We start from the raw sequence: 21,412 nt of genomic DNA, 5'->3' as shown, positions 1-21,412 counted from the left end.
TATCATGCTAAACAAGTATTCTCATGCAGACAAAAATGTTGGATGGCAAAAAAAACAGCTCAAAAATTTGCACTTTGATTTCTTGGAGCGTGATCAAATTGTCGTAAAATCAATCAAGATGAATAAGAAAAACTTTTCTGTTTTGGCACCCAGTGCTTTTACTCCCCCATTTACAAATTATATTTTGTTACATAGCAAGTTACTATGTAAAAAATAGCACGACCGCCTGGGGTCAAGAAGATATAAGCCCACTAAACTGGAGGCAAAAAATAGATCCAAAGAACAAAAAAAAGACAGAAAAGACTTCAATTGCAACACCAGAAAATGATTACAAAATGACTTGTCCAACAAAACTTTTCAAAATTAAACACATATTTTGACAGTGAACAATCACCCCATGTACGAAAAAAATAGAAAGCAAACAGAGAATTTTTTCAATAAAGCTTTTTTTCATCGAAAGCTAAAAATGTTATAATTGTCAAAACCAATCACAATCGATGAAAAACTAATATTTCAGCATTATTTTAAGAGAACCAAGCACCAAGTTTTACAAAACACAATTTATCACCCAGCAGCAGTTAAAAGTTTGTATACAATCTTACAGAAACCCAATCGCACCTTATCGAAATACACGACAGCAAAAAGCACAACGAAGACGCAAAACTCTTATGCGTTCACTAACATTATTCAAAGAAATATAGACCGTGAAGATGTTATTACAAATTTTATCTCTCAAATGAAAATTTTTATAACTTTACTGTTATACCTATCTAAAAAATCAGTGAGATTTGTCAGTAAAAGGACTAAATAAAAACAAGTACAAGCAAAACTCACATTAAAAATATTACAAATAAACGTAGTCAAAGCCGTCAAAACCAGAAAGCAACAACTGTGGTATGCAAAAAGATCCCCATAGTCCTTTTTAGATCGTCACGGGGTCACTCATTAATGTGGCTAGACAAAACGATGAGGAAAATACGCGCAGAGCACAAAAAAAATTTTAACAAAAGCTTTTGGTTTCAAATTTTTTTAAAGCCTATAGCTTTAGTTTCAATATCTTTAAAAGATTTGGTGCCTATTTGGCAATTAATTCAAACAATAGCTTTTTTGCATCAATACAACAGTAATGTAACCTTTAGTGGCAGTTGCAACCAAAAGGAATTTTGTAACAGTTTTTTTGCTTTCAATCTACTCAGACATGATTAAAACCACGACCGGTTGAAATCAAAACTACAAAAATTGAGAATAAATCCTATAAAAGACAGCTTTCAATGAAATCTAAGTTGTTTGGATGTCTGACAACTACAATTCGACCAATAATAGCCTCAGTGTTTTTTAGTGCTATTAGCAACACGTAATTGTTTCAAGTTTTGTAATAGTCCAAAATATTTATAAAATCCCCAAATGGCCCGCAGATCACTTTTTAAACCAGAAGGTGAACCACATTGCTCTAAATTGTTATGTATTAGACTGAAAGCTTCCCAACTTACAGTTCCAAATGTTTTAAGATTATCATCTGTGCAAGTTTTTTGGCATTTGTCTTGAGAAATATTATTAGTTTTACATGAAATATCTAATTTCTGCCCGTTTTCTTAAGAAAAATAGTGAGTTATCTCATAATCAGACAAAATTTACAAAACTTTAGACCATTAAAAGCAGTAACTGCTTATCAATTTAGAAAAAAAACATTAATTGTTTTTCTGGTCTCGTTTCAATTTATTTTAGCGAAATCACACAAATTTAGAGTTTAGAGGCTCAGCAAGCAGAAGTAAACTTAAGTTTCGCACAAAAAATATCAGCTTTCCCCAAGAGATGCAACTAAACATTTGTTCTTCAATCAGTACTTAGAAACACGAATGCATTTCAGATTCTACAGATTTTTTTTTTACCAAACTCCATTTTCGGAAAAGTGGAAGCTGTTTATATTGAAAACCTATTTGAAATATTATTTTCGCGAAGTAATTGAATCAGTTCTTTACGTTTTAAGACATTGAATCTGTCCTCAAAATTGCAACCGGAAGCAGTTGAAAAACATTATACCAAATGCATGTTGATTGGTGACTGCAATATACAATTTTAGAGCAGAAATTTTCAATCAAAAGAAAAGGAGTAAGTTTTTTTTGTTTCAGGCGTCATTAGAGAATTTTAGATATAAAATGTTTTTTCAAAGAACCAATTTTTTTTTGAAGAGTTTCCAAGTTTCCAAAGTTACGATTTTATTATGCACCCAAAGAAAATTGAATAGCAAAAAATGGCTCTTCAAATCAATTCTTTTGACGGAAAAATTATTTCATTCATTTGAATTGAAAACTGAACGGTCTGCGGCAGCGCATGATTTTTCTTAAATTCTATTCATTAACACTGCTGATCAATCATTGAACTGTTATTAGAATGTTTTCTTTGAAATCCTTTAGAAACAACTGCTTTGACTGTTTTGTTCAAAAAATTTGAAGAAAGTAGCTGAAAAAATCATTATGTGGTTGATTGGTTTAGGAACGAAATCTTATCGAAATCTTCATCCAAAATCAATCACTTCAGCCAATCAGATTGAATCTAATCTTCTTTAATTGGTTTTGAATCAGTCGGAAGAAAGAAGTTGGATTACTGAAACTCAAAGAACCAGGCCAACTTTGCAATATTTTGTGTTCCGACATCTGCTATTAAAAAAATTCAATTAAAATTATCCGCTTCTGCATAATTTGCCTTATAAGAAATGATATTTCTGAAAATTTCTTTCTTTGCTGAGAACAGTATTGATCTCAACCTGATATTCTTTTACTATTCCTTTTAAAATTAGACTTCTAAAAATCCTATGTCACAACTTTACAAAATTGAAACTGTAAACGTTTGCAGAGTTGGCTAAGAAAATTTTTGTCAACTTTTATGAGATAGTTGCCCGCGTGAGACTGGGCGCCCTGCAGGTATTTATTAAGAATTGAGTAACTATGCTTTTTCGTTGGGTATTTTGCGTTTATTAAATATATTAGGTGTCATCTAAAAAACATTTAATCAAAATAGGTATAATTTTAAAAATCACTTTCCGATTGAATTTCTCAATATATTTCTTTTGATTTATTATATAATTGAAGCTCACCTTGCGTTGTGATTTTAGCACTTGGCTTGTTTAACCAACAAAAAAATCACCGCATACACCGCAGTGCTTACAAAATTTCACCAAAAGCAAAATGCTTCCATTTTAGCAAGTTGTATCGGAAACAACCCATCCAGTAATCCGACGCTAAGTTTTGATGACCTTTAGAAATTTTTTACAATGACCCAGCTGGTTCATGTTCTAAAAGTATTCTGTTGAAATTTTTTTCACTAAATACGCTGATTAATCACTGAACAACTCATCTCGGAGTAGTTTTGTGAAATATCTTCGGAAATGATTGCATTGACTGCAGCTTTGAAACGACTTCAAGGCAAACTTGGAAAATAACATTAGGATCTATTCTGTTTTGCAGCCCAGTGTCTTTTGCGACCCCCAGTTATAAATTATATGTTTTTATATAGCACGTTGCTTTGAAAAAATAGCACGTGCGCCTGGGGGCATAAACAAAATAAGGTAACTAATGTTTGAAGATAACAGCTGAAAAATTACTATGTGTTTGGTCGGTTTAAGAATGAAATCTTATCTGATTGTTTGTCAAAAAGTCAACCAATTCAGCCAATTGGATTGAGAGTCAAATTTTCCTTAAGCGGCGTTGATTCAGTCCGAAAAAAATTTTTTCAATAAAAGGATTACTGTAAAAAATTTTTGTTGTGTCATTTTTAAGTATCGGAACCATTAGCCTACTCCGCGCCTCAATTTCTCAGTAAGCCGAAAAAAAGATTTGCTAAAATTGGCTTATCTAACCCTCGTACGAATAACGTTAAGGACGCTAAATTTAACTGGCTATGAAAATTACATCATTTAAACGCGTATTGTACCTGCACACAGAAGGGTACTGACAGAACGGTATTTAATACAGAACGGTACTGACAACAGAAGACTATTGAAATGTATCAACTGACTTGTATTGAATTATTAAATATAGTTAAGCATCATTAAAACGCGAATAGTTTATGGATTCAAACAGTTAGCTATAATTGATCTTCTTTGCTGAATTTATCCATCAGCTATCTGATCTTTCTTTTTTGTCTACTTCTCCGCACTTTTTCACGAACTGCTGGATTTTGAGTTCGTATGGCCCCCATTATTTTCCGCTTTAATTGATTATCAGCTTTGATCTCTGGTAAATAAGCAAGGCCTGCTGCTGAGTGATTGTCTCTGTCCTTGAATACCATCCTTTTTTTCGCCAGTCGTTTGAAGTTTTGTTTGAATATTGGTCGGCAACGCTGGAAACATTCTTGAAGAAACTGACATTCCCATGTTATGATGTCTTGGTTATGTCTTATGTTGTTAAAGCAGTGTTCGGCCTCAGAGGAACGGGTGAACTTTACATGTGCAACTAGCTTTCTGTTGCGCTTTATTTGAACTCTAAACCAACTGTATTTTCCGCCATGGTAGGTGAGTTCAGCTTCTTTAACGATCTGTATCAATTTTTCTTTCGCACACTTCTTTGTCTGCAGTTGAGTGCCTTTGAGCGAAAGTATTTTGACTTCAAGGAATGGCAGATATTGCAGGGGCGCTTTTTGTATAGTTTTCTTTGGGTGTCGCTTCTTGGGTTTACTAATTTTCATCTTGCAGCGGAAGTAAAGGAATGTATCGTCGTTTTGTATGTTTGACAAACAATGGTGAGCATCCGTTTTCTTCATAAAGTCGATTTTAATTCTCATTTTTTCCTTCCGAAAGCCAACTCGAACTTGGTACTTGTTGTAGGGTCTATAGCTGTTTTCGGCTCTCTGCACCAGACGTTCCGCAAATTTTTTTAGGTCTTTTCGACATTTGTGAGCTGATTTTTTTCTAGCTTTAATTGATATCTTCGACAGAAACTTTTTGCTTCTTGATTTAGGCATCTCGCTATTAATTGTGAGCAACGCTTATACTTTCAGCTTGAAGTGATTTTTTCTTGAATTTGATTGGTTGATTGATATGTTGAGTGGAATGTTTTATGCATGATTCCTTCTGTTTAGCATGATTTCTGCTCTTGAGCATGAGTTCTGCTCCTGGGCATGATTACTGCCTCTCTGCGATAATAAAAAAACTTTTTTATTAAATTTGGCCGATCTGGAAACCCAACCACAGTCAAATCATGTGGTCCCAGGATCGTGTACGGGCAAATGTTTTTGAATGGTCTCTGCTCCTAACTATATCATCTCTTTAACAATGATTTAGCTTTATGTATTGTGTAAAATTGGCATTTAAATGCTTTGAATGGCCTTAAATGACCTAATAGCTATGTTTATTGATAAGATATGATCCAGGTGAAGGGTGGGGGCTGCCGGAATTGTTAAAAATCGGCTTTTCAGTGCTTCCTAATGACGTTTAATGACAATAACTCTGCTTCTTGATCAGATATAACCCAGGTGAAGGGTGGGGGCTGCAGGAATTGTTAAAAATCGGCTTCTAATTGCTTCCTAATGACCTTTAATTACATAATAACTCTGCTTCTTGATCAGATATGACCCAGGTGAAGGGTGGGGTCTGCCGGAGTTGTTTAAAATCGGCTTTTATGTGCTTCCTAATGACCTTTAATGACATAATAACTCTGCTTTTTGATCAGATTTGACCCAGGTGAAGGGTGGGGGCTGCCGGAATTGTCAAAAATCGGCTTTTAATTGCTTCCTAATGACCTTTAATGACATAACACCTCTGCTTCTTGATCAGATATGACCCAGGTGAAGGGTGGGGGCTGCAGGAATTGTTAAAAATCGGCTTTTAAGTGCTTCCTAATGGCCTTTAATGACATAATAACTCTCTTTCATGATTAGATATGACCCAGGTGAAGGGTGGGGACTGCCGGAGTTGTTTAAAATCGGCTTTTCAGTGCTTCCTGATAACCTTTAATGACATAATAACTCTGCTTCTTGATCAGATATGACCCAGGTGAAGGGTGGGGGCTGCATGAATTGTTAAAAATCGGCTTTTATGTGCTTCCTAATGACCTTTAATGACTTAATAACTCTGCTTTTTGATCAGATATTGCCCAGGTGAAGGGTGGGGGCTGCCGGAATTGTCAAAAATCGGTTTTTAATTGCTTCCTATTGACCTTTAATGACATAATAACTCTGCTTCTTGATCAGATATGACCCAGGTGAAGGTTGGGGGCTGCCGGAATTGTTAAAAATCGGCTTTTATGTGCTTCCTAATGACTTTTATGAACATAATACCTAGCTTTCTGTGCAACTAGCTTTCTGTTGCGCTTTATTTGAACTCTAAACCAACTGTATTTTCCGCCATAGTAGGTGAGTCCAGCTTCTTTCACGATCTGTATCAATTTTTCTTTCGCACACTTCTTTGTCTGCAGTTGAGTGTCTTTGAGCGAAACTATTTTGACTTCAAGGAATGGCAGATTTTGCAGGGGCGCTTTTTGTATAATTTTCTTTGGGTGTCGCTTCTTGGGTTTACTAATTTTCATCTTGCAATAACTCTGCTTTTTGATCAGATATGACCCAGGTGAAGGGTGGTGGCTGCCGGAATTGTCAAAAATCGGCTTTTAAATGCTTCCTAATGACCTTTAATGACATAATAACTCTGCTTCTTGATCAGATATGACCCAGGTGAAGGTTGGGGGCTGCAGGAATTGTTAAAAATCGGCTTTTAAGTGCTTCCTAAAGGCCTTTAATGACATAATAACTCTGCTTTTTGATCAGATATGACCCAGGTGAAGGGTGGGGGCTGCCAGAATTGTTAAAAAACGGCTTTTAATTGCTTCCTAATGACCTTTAGTGACATAATAACTCTGCTTCGTGATCAAATTTGACCCAGGTGAAGAGTGGGGGCTGCAGGAATTGTTAAAAATTGGGTTTTAATTGCTTCCTAATGACCTTTAATGACATAATAACTCTGCTTCTTGATCAAATATGACCCAGGTGAAGGGTGGGGGCTGCAGGAATTGTTAAAAATTGGCTTTTAAGTGCTTCCTAATGGCCTTTAATGACATATTAACTCTGTTTCATGATTAGATATGACCCAGGTGAAGGGTGGGGGCTGCAGGAATTGTTAAAAATCGGCTTTTAAGTGCTTCCTAATGGCCTTTAATGACATAATAACTCTCTTTCATGATTAGATATGACCCAGGTGAAGGGTGGGGGCTGCCGGAGTTGTTTAAAATCGGCTTTTATGTGATTCCTAATGACCTTTAATGACTTAATATTTCTGCTTTTTGATCAGATATGACCCAGGTGAAGGGTGGGGGCTGCCGGAATTGTCAAAAATCGGCTTTTAATTGCTTCCTAATGACCTTTAATGACATAATAACTCTCCTTCTTGATCAGATATGACCCAGGTGAAGGTTGGGGGCTGCCGGAATTGTTAAAAATTGGCTTTTATGTGCTTCCTTATGACCTTTAATGACATAATAACTCTGCTTTTTGATCAGATATGACCCAGGTGAAGGGTGGGGGCTGCCGGAATTGTCAAAAATCGGCTTTTAATTGCTTCCTAATGACCTTTAATGACCTAATAACTCTGCTTCTTGATCAGATATGACCCAGGTGAAGGGTGCGGGCTGCAGGAATTGTTAAAAATCGGCTTTTAAGTGCTTCCTAATGGCCTTTAATGACATAATAACTCTGTTTCATGATTAGATATGACCCAGGTGAACGGTGGGGGCTGCCGGAGTTGTTTAAAATCGGCTTTGCAGTGCTTCCTGATAACCTTTAATGACATAATAACTCTGCTTCTTGATCAGATATGACCCAGGTGAAGGGTGGGGGCTGCATGAATTGTTAAAATTGGCTTTTATGTGCTTCCTAATGACATTTAATGACTTAATAACTCTGCTTTTTGTTCAGATATGACCCAGGTGAAGGGTGGGGGCTGCTGGAATTGTCAAAAATCGGCTTTTAATTGCTTCTTCATGACCTTTAATGACATAATAACTCTGCTTCTTGATCAGATATGACCCAGGTGAAGGTTGGGGGCTGCCAGAATTGTTAAAAAACGGCTTTTAATTGCTTCCTAATGACCTTTAGTGACATAATAACTCTGCTTCTTGATCAGATATGACCCAGGTGAAGAGTGGGGGCTGCAGGAATTGTTAAAAATTGGGTTTTAATTGCTTCCTAATGACCTTTGATGACATAATAACTCTGCTTCTTGATCAGATATGACCCAGGTGAAGGGTGTGGCCTGCCGGAGTTGTTTAAAATCGGCTTTTCAGTGCTTCCTAATGACCTTTAATGACATAATAACTCTGCTTCTTGATCAGATATGACCCAGGTGAAGGTTGGGGGCTGCAGGAATTGTCAAAAATCGGCTTTTAATTGCTTCCTAATGACCTTTAATGACATAATAACTCTGCTTCTTGATTAGATATGACCCAGGTGAAGGATGGGGGCTGCCGGAGTTGTTTAAAATCGGCTTTTCAGTGCTTCCTAATAACCCTTAATGACATAATAACTCTGCTTTTTGATCAGATATGACCCAGGTGAAGGGTGGGGGCTGCCGGAATTGTCAAAAATTGGCTTTTAATTGCTTCCTAATGACCTTTAATGACATAATAACTCTGCTTCTTGATCAGATATGACCCAGGTGAAGGTTGGGGGCTGCCGGAATTGTTAAAAATCGGCTTTTATGTGCTTCCTAATGACCTTTAATGACATAATAACTCTGCTTTTTGATCAGATATGACCCAGGTGAAAGGTGGGGGCTGCAGGAATTGTCAAAAATCGGCTTTTAATTGCTTCCTAATGACCTTTAATGACATAAAAACTCTGCTTTTTGATCAGATATGACACAGGTGAAGGGTGGGGTTTGCCATAATTGTTAAAAATTGGCTTTTAATTGCTTCCTAATGACCTTTAATGACATAATAACTCTGCTTCTTGATCAGATATGACCCAGGTGAAGAGTGGGGGCTGCAGGAATTGTTAAAAATTGGGTTTTAATTGCTTGCTAATGACCTTTAATGACATAATAACTCTGCTTCTTGATCAGATATGACCCAGGTGAAGGGTGGGGGCTGCATGAATTATTAAAAATCGGCTTTTCAGTGCTTCCTAATAACCTTTAATGACATAATAACTCTGCTTCTTGGTCAGATATGACCCAGGTGAGGGGTGGGGGCTGCATGAATTGTTAAAAATCGTTTTTTATGTTCTTCCTAATGACCTTTAATGACATAATAACTCTGCTTTTTGATCAGATATGACCCAGGTGAAGGGTGGGGGCTACTGGAATTGTCAAAAATTGGCTTTTAATTGCTTCCTAATGACCTTTAATGACATAATAACTCTGCTTCTTGATCAGATATGACCCAGGTGAAGGTTGGGGGCTGCCAAAATTGTTAAAAATTGGCTTTTATGTGCTTCCTAATGACCTTTAATGACATAATAACTCTGCTTCTTGATCAGATATGACCCAGGTGAAGGGTGGGGGCTGCAGGAATTGTCAAAAATTGGGTTTTAATTGCTTCCTAATGACCTTTAATGACATAATAGCTCTGCTTCTTGATCAGATATGACCCAGGTGAAGGTTGGTGGGCTGCCGGAATTGTTAAAAATCGGCTTTTATGTGCTTCCTAATGACCTTTAATGACATAATAACTCTGCTTCTTGATCAGATATGACCCAGGTGAAGGGTGGGGGCTGCGGGAATTGTCAAAAATCGGCTTTTAATTGCTTCCTAATGACCTTTAATGACATAATAACTCTGCTTCTTGATCAGATATGACCCAGGTGAAGGGTGGGGGCTGCAGGAATTATTCAAAATCGGCTTTTATGTGCTTCCTAATGACCTTTAATGACATAATAACTCTGCTTTTTGATCAGATATGACTCAGGTGAAGGGTGGGGGCTGCAGGAATTGTTAAAAATCGGCTTTTAAGTGCTTCCTAATGGCCTTTAATGACATAATAACTCTGTTTCATGATTAGATATGACCCAGGTGAAGGGTGGGGGCTGCCGGAGTTGTTTAAAATCGGCTTTTCAGTGCTTCCTAATAACCTTTAATGACATAATAACTCTGCTTCTTGATCAGATATGACCCACGTGAAGGGTGGGGCTGCCGGAATTGTCAAAAATTGGCTTTTAATTGCTTCCTAATGACCTTTAATGACATAATAACTCTGCTTCTTGATCAGATATGACCCAGGTGAAGGTTGGGGCCTGCCGGAATTGTTAAAAATCGGCTTTTATGTGCTTCCTAATGACCATTAATGACATAATAACTCTGCTTTTTGATCAGATATGACCCAGGTGAAGGGTGGGGGCTGCCTGAATTGTCAAAAATTGGCTTTTAATTGCTTCCTAATGACCTTTAATGACATAATAACTCTGCTTCTTGATCAGATATGAACCAGGTGAAGGTTGGGGGCTGCCAGAATTGTTAAAAATCGGCTTTTATGTGCTTCCTAATGACCTTTAATGACATAATAACTCTGCTTCTTGATCAGATATGACCCAGGTGAAGGGTGGGGGCTGCCGGAGTTGTTTAAAATTGGCTTTTCAGTGCTTCCTAATGACATTTAATGACATAATAACTCTGCTTCTTGATCAGATATGACCCAGGTGAAGGTTGGGGGCTGCCAAAATTGTTAAAAATCGGCTTTTATGTGCTTCCTAATGACCTTTAATGACATAATAACTCTGCTTCTTGATCAGATATGACCCAGGTGAAGGGTGGGGGCTGCCGAAATTGTCAAAAATTGGCTTTTAATTGCTTCCTTATGACCTCTAGTGACATAATAACTCTGCTTCTTGATCAGATATGACCCAGGTGAAGGTTGGGGGCTGCCGGAATTGTTAAAAATCGGCTTTTATGTGCTTCCTAATGACCTTTAATGACATAATAACTCTGCTTCTTGATCAGATATGACCCAGGTGAAGGGTGGGGGCTGCCGGAGTTGTTTAAAATCGGCTTTTCAGTGCTTCCTAATGACCTTTAATGACATAATAACTCTGCTTCTTGATCAGATATGACCCAGGTGAAGGTTGGGGGCTGAAGGAATTGTCAAAAATCGGCTTTTAAGTGCTTCCTAATGACCTTTAATGACATAATACTTCTGCTTCTTGATCAGATATGACCCAGGTGAAGGGTGGGGGCTGCAGAAATTGTCAAAAACTGGCTTTTAAGTGCTTCCTAACGGCCTTTAATGACATAATAACTCTGTTTCATGATTAGATATGACCCAGGTGAAGGGTGGGGGCTGCCGGAGTTGCTTAAAATCGGCTTTTCAGTGCTTCCTAATAACCTTTAATGACATAATAACTCTGCTTCTTGATCAGATATGACCCAGGTGAAGGGTGGGGGCTGCATGAATTGTTTAAAATCGGCTTTTATGTGCTTCCTAATGACCTTTATTGACATAATAACTCTGCTTTTTGATCAGATATGACCCAGGTAAAGGTTGGGGGCTGCCGGAACTGTTAAAAATCGGCCCTTATGTGCTTCCTAATGACCTTTAATGACAAAACAACTCTGCTTTTTGATCAGATATGACCCAGGTGAAGGTTGGGGGCTGCCAGAATTGTTAAAAATTGGCTTTTAATTGCTTCCTATTGACCTTTAATGACATAATAACTCTGCTTTTTGATCAGATATGACCCAGGTGAAGGGTGGGGGCTGCAGAAATTGTCAAAAATCGGCTTTTAAGTGCTTCCTAATGGCCTTTAATGACATAATAACTCTGTTTCATGATTAGATATGACCCAGGTGAAGGGTGGGGGCTGCCGGAGTTGTTCAAAATCGGCTTTTCAGTGCTTCCTAATGACCTTTAATGACATAATAACTCTGCTTCTTGATCAGATATGACCCAGGTGAAGGTTGGGGGCTGCCGGAACTGTTAAAAATCGGATTTTATGTGCTTCCTAATGACCTTTAATGACATAATGACTCTGCTTTTTGATCAGATATGACCCAGGTGAAGGGTGGGGGCTGCCAGAATTGTTAAAAATTGGCTTTTAATTGCTTCCTATTGACCTTTAATGACATAATAACTCTGCTTTTTGATCAGATATGACCCAGGTGAAGGGTGGGGGCTGCAGAAATTGTCAAAAACTGGCTTTTAAGTGCTTCCTAACGGCCTTTAATGACATAATAACTCTGTTTCATGATTAGATATGACCCAGGTGAAGGGTGGGGGCTGCCGGAGTTGCTTAAAATCGGCTTTTCAGTGCTTCCTAATAACCTTTAATGACATAATAACTCTGCTTCTTGATCAGATATGACCCAGGTGAAGGGTGGGGGCTGCATGAATTGTTTAAAATCGGCTTTTATGTGCTTCCTAATGACCTTTATTGACATAATAACTCTGCTTTTTGATCAGATATGACCCAGGTAAAGGTTGGGGGCTGCCGGAACTGTTAAAAATCGGCCCTTATGTGCTTCCTAATGACCTTTAATGACAAAACAACTCTGCTTTTTGATCAGATATGACCCAGGTGAAGGTTGGGGGCTGCCAGAATTGTTAAAAATTGGCTTTTAATTGCTTCCTATTGACCTTTAATGACATAATAACTCTGCTTTTTGATCAGATATGACCCAGGTGAAGGGTGGGGGCTGCAGAAATTGTCAAAAATCGGCTTTTAAGTGCTTCCTAATGGCCTTTAATGACATAATAACTCTGTTTCATGATTAGATATGACCCAGGTGAAGGGTGGGGGCTGCCGGAGTTGTTCAAAATCGGCTTTTCAGTGCTTCCTAATGACCTTTAATGACATAATAACTCTGCTTCTTGATCAGATATGACCCAGGTGAAGGTTGGGGGCTGCCGGAACTGTTAAAAATCGGATTTTATGTGCTTCCTAATGACCTTTAATGACATAATGACTCTGCTTTTTGATCAGATATGACCCAGGTGAAGGGTGGGGGCTGCCAGAATTGTTAAAAATCGGCTTTTAATTGCTTCCTAATGACCTTTAATGACATAATAACTCTGCTTTTTGATCAGACATGACCCAGGTGAAGGGTGGGGGCTGCCGGAGTTGTTTAAAATCGGCGTTTCAGTGCTTCCTAATGACCTTTAATGACATAATAACTCTGCTTCTTGATCAGATATGACCCAGGTGAAGGTTGGGGGCTGCCGGAATTGTTAAAAAACGGCTTTTATGTGCTTCCTAATGACCTTTAATGACATAATAACTCTGCTTCTTGATCAGATATGACCCAGGTGAAGGGTGGGAGCTGCCGGAGTTGTATAAAATCGGCTTTTCAGTGCTTCCTAATGACCTTTAATGACATAATACTTCTGCTTCTTGATCAGATATGACCCGGGTGAAGGGTGGGGGCTGCAGGAATTGTCAAAAATCGGCTTTTAAGTGCTTCCTAATGACCTTTAATGACATAATACTTCTGCTTATTGATCAGATATGACCCAGGTGAAGGGAGGGGGCTGTAGAAATTGTGAAAAATTGGCTTTTAAGTGCTTCCTAATGGCCTTTAATGACATAATAACTCTAATTGATGATTAGATATGACCCAGGTGAAGGGTTGGGGCTGCCGGAGTTGTTTAAAATCGGCTTTTCAGTGCTTCCTAATAACCTTTAATGACATAATAACTCTGCTTCTTGATCAGATATGACCCAGGTGAAGGGTGGGGGCTGCATGAATTGTTAAAAATCGGCTTTTAATTGCTTCCTAATGACCTTTAATGACATAATAACTCTGCTTCTTGATCAGATATGACCCAGGTGAAGGTTGGGGGCTGCGGAACTGTTAAAAATCGAATTTTATGTGCTTCCTAATGACCTTTAATGACATAATGACTCTGCTTTTTGATCAGATATGACCCAGGTGAAGGGTGGGGGCTGCCAGAATTGTAAAAAACCGGCTTTTAATTGCTTCCTAATGACCTTTAATGACATAATAACTCTGCTTTTTGATCAGATATGACCCAGGTGAAGGGTGGGGGCTGCAGGAATTGTTAAAAATCGGCTTTTAATTGCTTCCTAATTACCTTTTATGACATAATAACTCTGCTTTTTGATCAGATATGACCCAGGTGAAGGGTGGGGGCTGCAGGAATTGTTAAAAATCGGCTTTTAAGTGCTTACTAATGACCTTTAAGGACATAATAACTCTGTTTCATGATTAGATATGTCCCAGATGAAGGGTGGGGGCTGGCGGAATTGTTAAAACACGGTTTTTATGTGCTTCCTAATGACCTTTAATGACATAATAACTCTGCTTCTTGATCAGATATAACCCAGGTGAAGGGTGGGGGCTGCAGGAATTGTTAAAAATCGTTGTTTAATAGCTTCCTAATGACCTTTAATGACAATAACTCTGCTTCTTGATCAGGTATGGCCCAGGTGAAAAGTGGGGGCTGCCGGAATTGTTAAAAATCGGCTTTTAAGTGCTTCGTAATGACCTTTAATGACATAATAACTCTGTTTCATGATTAGATATGTCTCAGGTGAAGGTTGGGGGTTGTCGGAATTGTTAAAAATCGGCTTTTGAGTGCTTCCTTTTGACCTATAATGACATAATAACTCTGCTTCTTGATCAGATATGACCCAGGTGAACTGTGGGGGCTGCTAGAAATATTAAAAATCGGCTTTTAATTGCTTCCTAATCGCCTTTAATGACATAATAACTCTGTTTCTTGATTAGATATCACCCAGGTGAAGGTTGGGGGCTGCCGGAATTGTTAAAAATTGGCTTTTATGTGCTTCCTAATGACCTTTAATGACATAATAACTCTGCTTCTTGATCGGATATGACCCAGGTGAAGGGTGGGGGCTGCCGGAGTTGCTTAAAATCGGCTTTTCAGTGCTTCCTAATAACCTTTAATGACATAATAACTCTGCTTCTTGATCAGATATGACCCAGGTGAAGGGTGGGGGCTGCATGAATTGTTTAAAATCGGCTTTTATGTGCTTCCTAATGAACTTTATTGACATAATAACTCTGCTTTTTGATCAGATATGACCCAGGTAAAGGTTGGGGGCTGCCGGAACTGTTAAAAATCGGCTTTTATGTGCTTCCTAATGACCTTTAATGACAAAACAACTCTGCTTTTTGATCAGATATGACCCAGGTGAAGGGTGGGGGCTGCCAGAATTGTTAGAAATCGGCTTTTAATTGCTTCCTAATGACCTTTAATGACATAATACTTCTGCTTATTGATCAGATATGACCAAGGTGAAGGGAGGGGGCTGCAGAAATTGTGAAAAATCGGCTTTTAAGTGCTTCCTAATGGCCTTTAATGACATAATAACTCTAATTCATGATTAGATATGACCCAGGTGAAGGGTGGGGGCTGCCGGAGTTGTTTAAAATCGGCTTTTCAGTGCTTCCTAATAACCTTTAATGACATAATAACTCTGCTTCTTGATCAGATATGACCCAGGTGAAGGGTGGGGGCTGCATGAATTGTTTAAAATCGGCTTTTATGTGCTTCCTAATGAACTTTATTGACATAATAACTCTGCTTTTTGATCAGATATGACCCAGGTAAAGGTTGGGGGCTGCCGGAACTGTTAAAAATCGGCTTTTATGTGCTTCCTAATGACCTTTAATGACAAAACAACTCTGCTTTTTGATCAGATATGACCCAGGTGAAGGGTGGGGGCTGCCAGAATTGTTAGAAATCGGCTTTTAATTGCTTCCTATTGACCTTTAATGACATAATAACTCTGCTTTTTGATCAGATATGACCCAGGTGAAGGGTGGGGGCTGCAGAAATTGTCAAAAATCGGCTTTTAAGTGCTTCCTAATGGCCTTTAATGACATAATAACTCTGTTTCATGATTAGATATGACCCAGGTGAAGGGTGGGGGCTGCCGGAGTTGTTCAAAATCGGCTTTTGAGTGCTTCCTAATGACCTTTAATGACATAATAACTCTGCTTCTTGATCAGATATGACCCAGGTGAAGGTTGGGGGCTGCCGGAACTGTTAAAAATCGGATTTTATGTGCTTCCTAATGACCTTTAATGACATAATGACTCTGCTTTTTGATCAGATATGACCCAGGTGAAGGGTGGGGGCTGCCAGAATTGTTAAAAATCGGCTTTTAATTGCTTCCTAATGACCTTTAATGACATAATAACTCTGCTTTTTGATCAGACATGACCCAGGTGAAGGGTGGGGGCTGCCGGAGTTGTTTAAAGTTGGCGTTTCAGTGCTTCCTAATGACCTTTAATGACATAATAACTCTGCTTCTTGATCAGATATGACCCAGGTGAAGGTTGGGGACTGCCGGAATTGTTAAAAATCGGCTTTTATGTGCTTCCTAATGACCATTAATGACATAATAACTCTGCTTCTTGATCAGATATGACCCAGGTGAAGGGTGGGAGCTGCCGGAGTTGTTTAAAATCGGCTTTTCAGTGCTTCCTAATGACCTTTAATGACATAATACTTCTGCTTCTTGATCAGATATGACCCAGGTGAAGGGTGGGGGCTGCAGGAATTGTCAAAAATCGGCTTTTAAGTGCTTCCTAATGACCTTTAATGACATAATACTTCTGCTTATTGATCAGATATGACCAAGGTGAAGGGAGGGGGCTGCAGAAATTGTGAAAAATCGGCTTTTAAGTGCTTCCTAATGGCCTTTAATGACATAATAACTCTAATTCATGATTAGATATGACCCAGGTGAAGGGTGGGGGCTGCCGGAGTTGTTTAAAATCGGCTTTTCAGTGCTTCCTAATAACCTTTAATGACATAATAACTCTGCTTCTTGATCAGATATGACCCAGGTGAAGAGTGGGGGCAGCATGAATTGTTAAAAATCGGCTTTTAATTGCTTCCTAATGACCTTTAATGACATAATAACTCCGCTTCTTGATCAGATATGACCCAGGTGAAGGTTGGGGGCTGCGGAACTGTTAAAAATCGGCTTTTATGTGCTTCCTAATGACCTTTATTTACATAATGACTCTGCTTTTTGATCAGATATGACCCAGGTGAAGGGTGGGGGCTGCCAGAATTGTAAAAAACCGGCTTTTAATTGCTTCCTAATGACCTTTAATGACATAATAACTCTGCTTTTTGATCAGATATGACCCAGGTGAAGGGTGGGGGCTGCAGGAATTGTTAAAAATCGGCTTTTAATTGCTTCCTAATGACCTTTTATGACATAATAACTCTGCTTTTTGATCAGATATGACCCAGGTGAAGGGTGGGGGCTGCAGGAATTGTTAAAAATCGGCTTTTAAGTGCTTACTAATGACCTTTAAGGACATAATAACTCTGTTTCATGATTAGATATGTCCCAGATGAAGGGTGGGGGCTGGCGGAATTGTTAAAACACGGTTTTTAAGTGCTTCCTAATGACCTTTAATGACATAATAACTCTGCTTCTTGATCAGATATAACCCAGGTGAAGGGTGGGGGCTGCAGGAATTGTTAAAAATCGGCGTTTAATAGCTTCCTAATGACCTTTAATGACAATAACTCTGCTTCTTGATCAGGTATGGCCCAGGTGAAAAGTGGGGGCTGCCGGAATTGTTAAAAATCGGCTTTTAAGTGCTTCGTAATGACCTTTAATGACATAATAACTCTGTTTCATGATTAGATATGTCTCAGGTGAATGTTGGGGGTTGTCGGAATTGTTAAAACACGGTTTTTAAGTGCTTCCTAATGACCTTTAATGACATAATAACTCTGCTTCTTGATCAGATATAACCCAGGTGAAGGTTGGGGGCTGCAGGAATTGTTAAAAATTGGCGTTTAATAGCTTCCTAATGACCTTTAATGACAATAACTCTGCTTCTTGATCAGGTATGGCCCAGGTGAAAAATGGGGGCTGCCGGAATTGTTAAAAATCGGCTTTTAAGTGCTTCGTAATGACCTTTAATGACATAATAACTCTGTTTCTTGATTAGATATCACCCAGGTGAAGGTTGGGGGCTGCCGGAATTGTTAAAAATTGGCTTTTATGTACTTCCTAATGACCTTTAATGACATAATAACTCTGCTTCTTGATCGGATATGACCCAGGTGAAGTGTGGGGGCTGCCGGAAATGTTAAAAATCGGCTTTTAATTGCTTCCTAATCTCCTTTAATGACATAATAACTCTGTTTCTTGATTAGATATCACCCAGGTGAAGGTTGGGGGCTGCCGGAATTGTTAAAAATCGGCTTTTATGTGCTTCCTAATGACCTTTAATGACATAATAACTCTGCTTCTTGATCAGATATGACCCAGGTGAAGGGTGGGGGCTGCCGGAATTGTTAAAAATCGGCTTTTATGTGCTTCCTAATGACCATTAATGACATAATAACTCTGCTTTTTGATCAGATATGACCCAGGTGAAGGGTGGGGGCTGCCGGAATTGTCAAAAATTGGCTTTTAATTGCTTCCTAATGACCTTTAATGACATAATAACTCTGCTTCTTGATCAGATATGAACCAGGTGAAGGTTGGGGGCTGCCGGAATTGTTAAAAATTGGCTTTTATGTGCTTCCTAATGACCTTTAATGACATAATAACTCTGCTTCTTGATCGGATATGACCCAGGTGAAGTGTGGGGGCTGCCGGAAATGTTAAAAATCGGCTTTTAATTGCTTCCTAATCTCCTTTAATGACATAATAACTCTGTTTCTTGATTAGATATCACCCAGGTGAAGGTTGGGGGCTGCCGGAATTGTTAAAAATCGGCTTTTATGTGCTTCCTAATGACCTTTAATGACATAATAACTCTGCTTCTTGATCAGATATGACCCAGGTGAAGGGTGGGGGCTGCCGGAATTGTTAAAAATCGGTCTTTAATTGCATCCTAATGACTTTTAGTGATAAAATGACTCTGCTTCTTGATCAGATATAACCCAGGTGAAAGGTGGGGGCTGCCGGAATTGTTAAAAATTGGCTTTCAATTGCTTCCTAAAGACCTTTAATGACATGATAACTCTGCTCCTTGATCAGATATGACCCAGGTGAAGGGTGGGAGCTGCCGGAATTGTTTAAAACCGGCTTTTAATTGCTTCCTAATCACTTTTAATGTTATAATAACTCTGCTTATTGATTAGATATCACACAGGTGAAGGGTAGGGGCTGCCGGAATTGTTTAAAATTGGCTTTTAATTGCTTCCTAATGACCTTTAATGACATGATAACTCTGTTTTTTGATTAGATATGACTCAGGTGAAGGTTGGGGGTTGTCGGAATTTTTAAAAATCGGCTTTTGAGTGCTTCTTTTTGACCTATAATGACATAATAACTCTGCTTCTTGATCAGATATGACCCAGGTGAACTGTGGGGGCTGCCAGAAATGTTAAAAATCGGCTTTTAATTGCTTCCTAATCGCCTTTAATGACATAATAACTCTGTTTCTTGATTAAATATCACCCAGGTGAAGGTTGGTGGCTGCCGGAATTGTGAAAAATTGGCTTTTATGTGCTTTCTAATGACCTTTAATGACATAATAACTCTGCTTCTTGATCAGATACGACCCAGGTGAATTGTGGGGGCTGCCGGAAATGTTAAAAATCGGCTTTTAATTGCTTCCTAATCTCCTTTAATGACATAATAACTCTGTTTCTTGATTAGATATCACCCAGGTGAAGGTTGGGGGCTGCCGGAATTGTTAAAAATTGGTCTTTAATTGCTTCCTAATGACTTTTAGTTATAAAATGACTCTGCTTCTTGATCAGATATAACCCAGGTGAAAGGTGGGGGCTGCCGGAATTGTTAAAAATTGGCTTTCAATTGCTTCCTAAAGACCTTTAATGACATGATAACTCTGCTCCTTGATCAGATATGACCCAGGTGAAGAGTGGGAGCTGCCGGAATTGTTTAAATCCGGCTTTTAATTGCTTCCTAATCACTTTTAATGATATAATAACTCTGCTTATTGATTAGATATCACACAGGTGAAGGTTGGGGGCTGCCGGAATTGTTAAAAATTGGCTTTTAATTGCTTCCTAATGACCTTTAATGACATGATAACTCTGTTTTTTATTAGATATGACTCAGATGAAGGATGGGGCTGCCGAAATCGTTAAATCTAAATCTGCTTTTAATTACTGCCTAACGACCTTTAATGACATAATAACTCTTTTTTCATTCGATATGACCCAGGTGATAGGACGTGGGCTGCCGGAATTGTTAAAGATCGGCTTTTAAAATATACTGTGTTATCTGTCGCACTGGCTATCAGTTTAAGCCTAATTTAATTTCATTGGTTCTTGCTTTTCAGTGTCATGTCTGCAAGTAAATTTTCTCATTACTCTTCTGGTGTTATTGAAGAAGTATGGCCTATAAAGTATTCAAAGAGTGCGAAAGGCAGCTATTTGAAGTTTTCATTAAGAGTGGATGAGCGACTGGTTAAGGGGACGTGCTTTAAAATCTCAGAGTATCAAAACTTTTCCAATGCCGTGTCCTGTGGAAACTTAGTCGATTTTGGACAAGCCACTAATGTTGAGCATTTGGAAGTGCTTGCTACGTCAACACTAATTTACAGCATTGATAATTGTAAAACTAGCGAGTCTGAGGAGAAAAGCAAACACAAACAGCAATGTGGAAGTGATGGTTCGAAAAGTTATCGAGAATTGGATAGTTTTTTTGGAGCTGTACGGTGGTAAGATCGCTGTTGGTGCAATGGTGCGCTTCAAAACTAAATATATCTCAGATGAAAAACCTGAGGTCTTCAATGGCACAGAGATAACTGTTCATCGGTTTGAGGACGATTTTGAAGTTGAAATGTTTGTGAAGAAATGGGGCAAAGCTGATCTGTTGCACAAAGGTCTTCCTTACCTGGTGACTGGAAAGGCACAGGCATACAAACAAAGCGTATTTGTGACAGTAAGTTCGTGCATTTTTCTGTTTTAAATAAGAGATGGAAAAGCAGAAATCTTTATGCGTTAGTTATAAATTGTTTTGACATTTGTGTTCGTTTTCACACACGTTCCGATGCAAAAATATGGCGGCCTGTAGATATTCTGTTCCTGTAGTTCATGAGTACTTTCTGTTTTAGGCGTATCACATGAAAATTGACGTTGGCAGGGAGATTCTCCAAGACGTAGTCTTCGAGAAGATTCAAATGAACGTTTCTGCTCTCTGCCCTAATTTTAACTGTCATGGAAGATTCAAGTCAGCGGAAGAAACAGAGGAGACAAAATTCCAATGTAATGTTTGCGGCCTTAAAGCAAAGTGGTCAACAATTATGCGTGCTTCGAAGACAGTAACTAAGTTTTACGAGGTGTTTTTTCGGAAAGCACCCTATGAGCTAGGACTAAAACTTATTCCTGCGTCTGAAAACGTGAGTGAGTTCCTGATGACAAATGTGTTTGATATGACAGCCTGCGATCTGAAAATTGAAACAATGACAGCTCTGAATCGAGACTAACGAGTCTCCATCAGATATATGAAGTAATGAATAATAGTGATTTATATAACTTTTCATCCAAAATAATTTTCTAAT

General features: G+C 38.6%; 1 protein-coding gene across 1 annotated transcript in view; it reads right to left on the bottom strand.

Moving 5' to 3' along the window:
* The window catches only part of LOC142351989 (uncharacterized), a 379,819-nt gene that overhangs the window by 94,408 nt on the left and 263,999 nt on the right, over positions 1 to 21,412 (bottom strand). The window lies entirely within an intron of this gene.

This window comes from Convolutriloba macropyga, chromosome 13 (assembly GCF_964194025.1).
Source record: "Convolutriloba macropyga chromosome 13, txConMacr16.3, whole genome shotgun sequence".
Lineage (NCBI taxonomy): Eukaryota > Metazoa > Xenacoelomorpha > Acoela > Convolutidae > Convolutriloba > Convolutriloba macropyga.
This window is presented reverse-complemented; position numbering and strand designations above follow the sequence as displayed.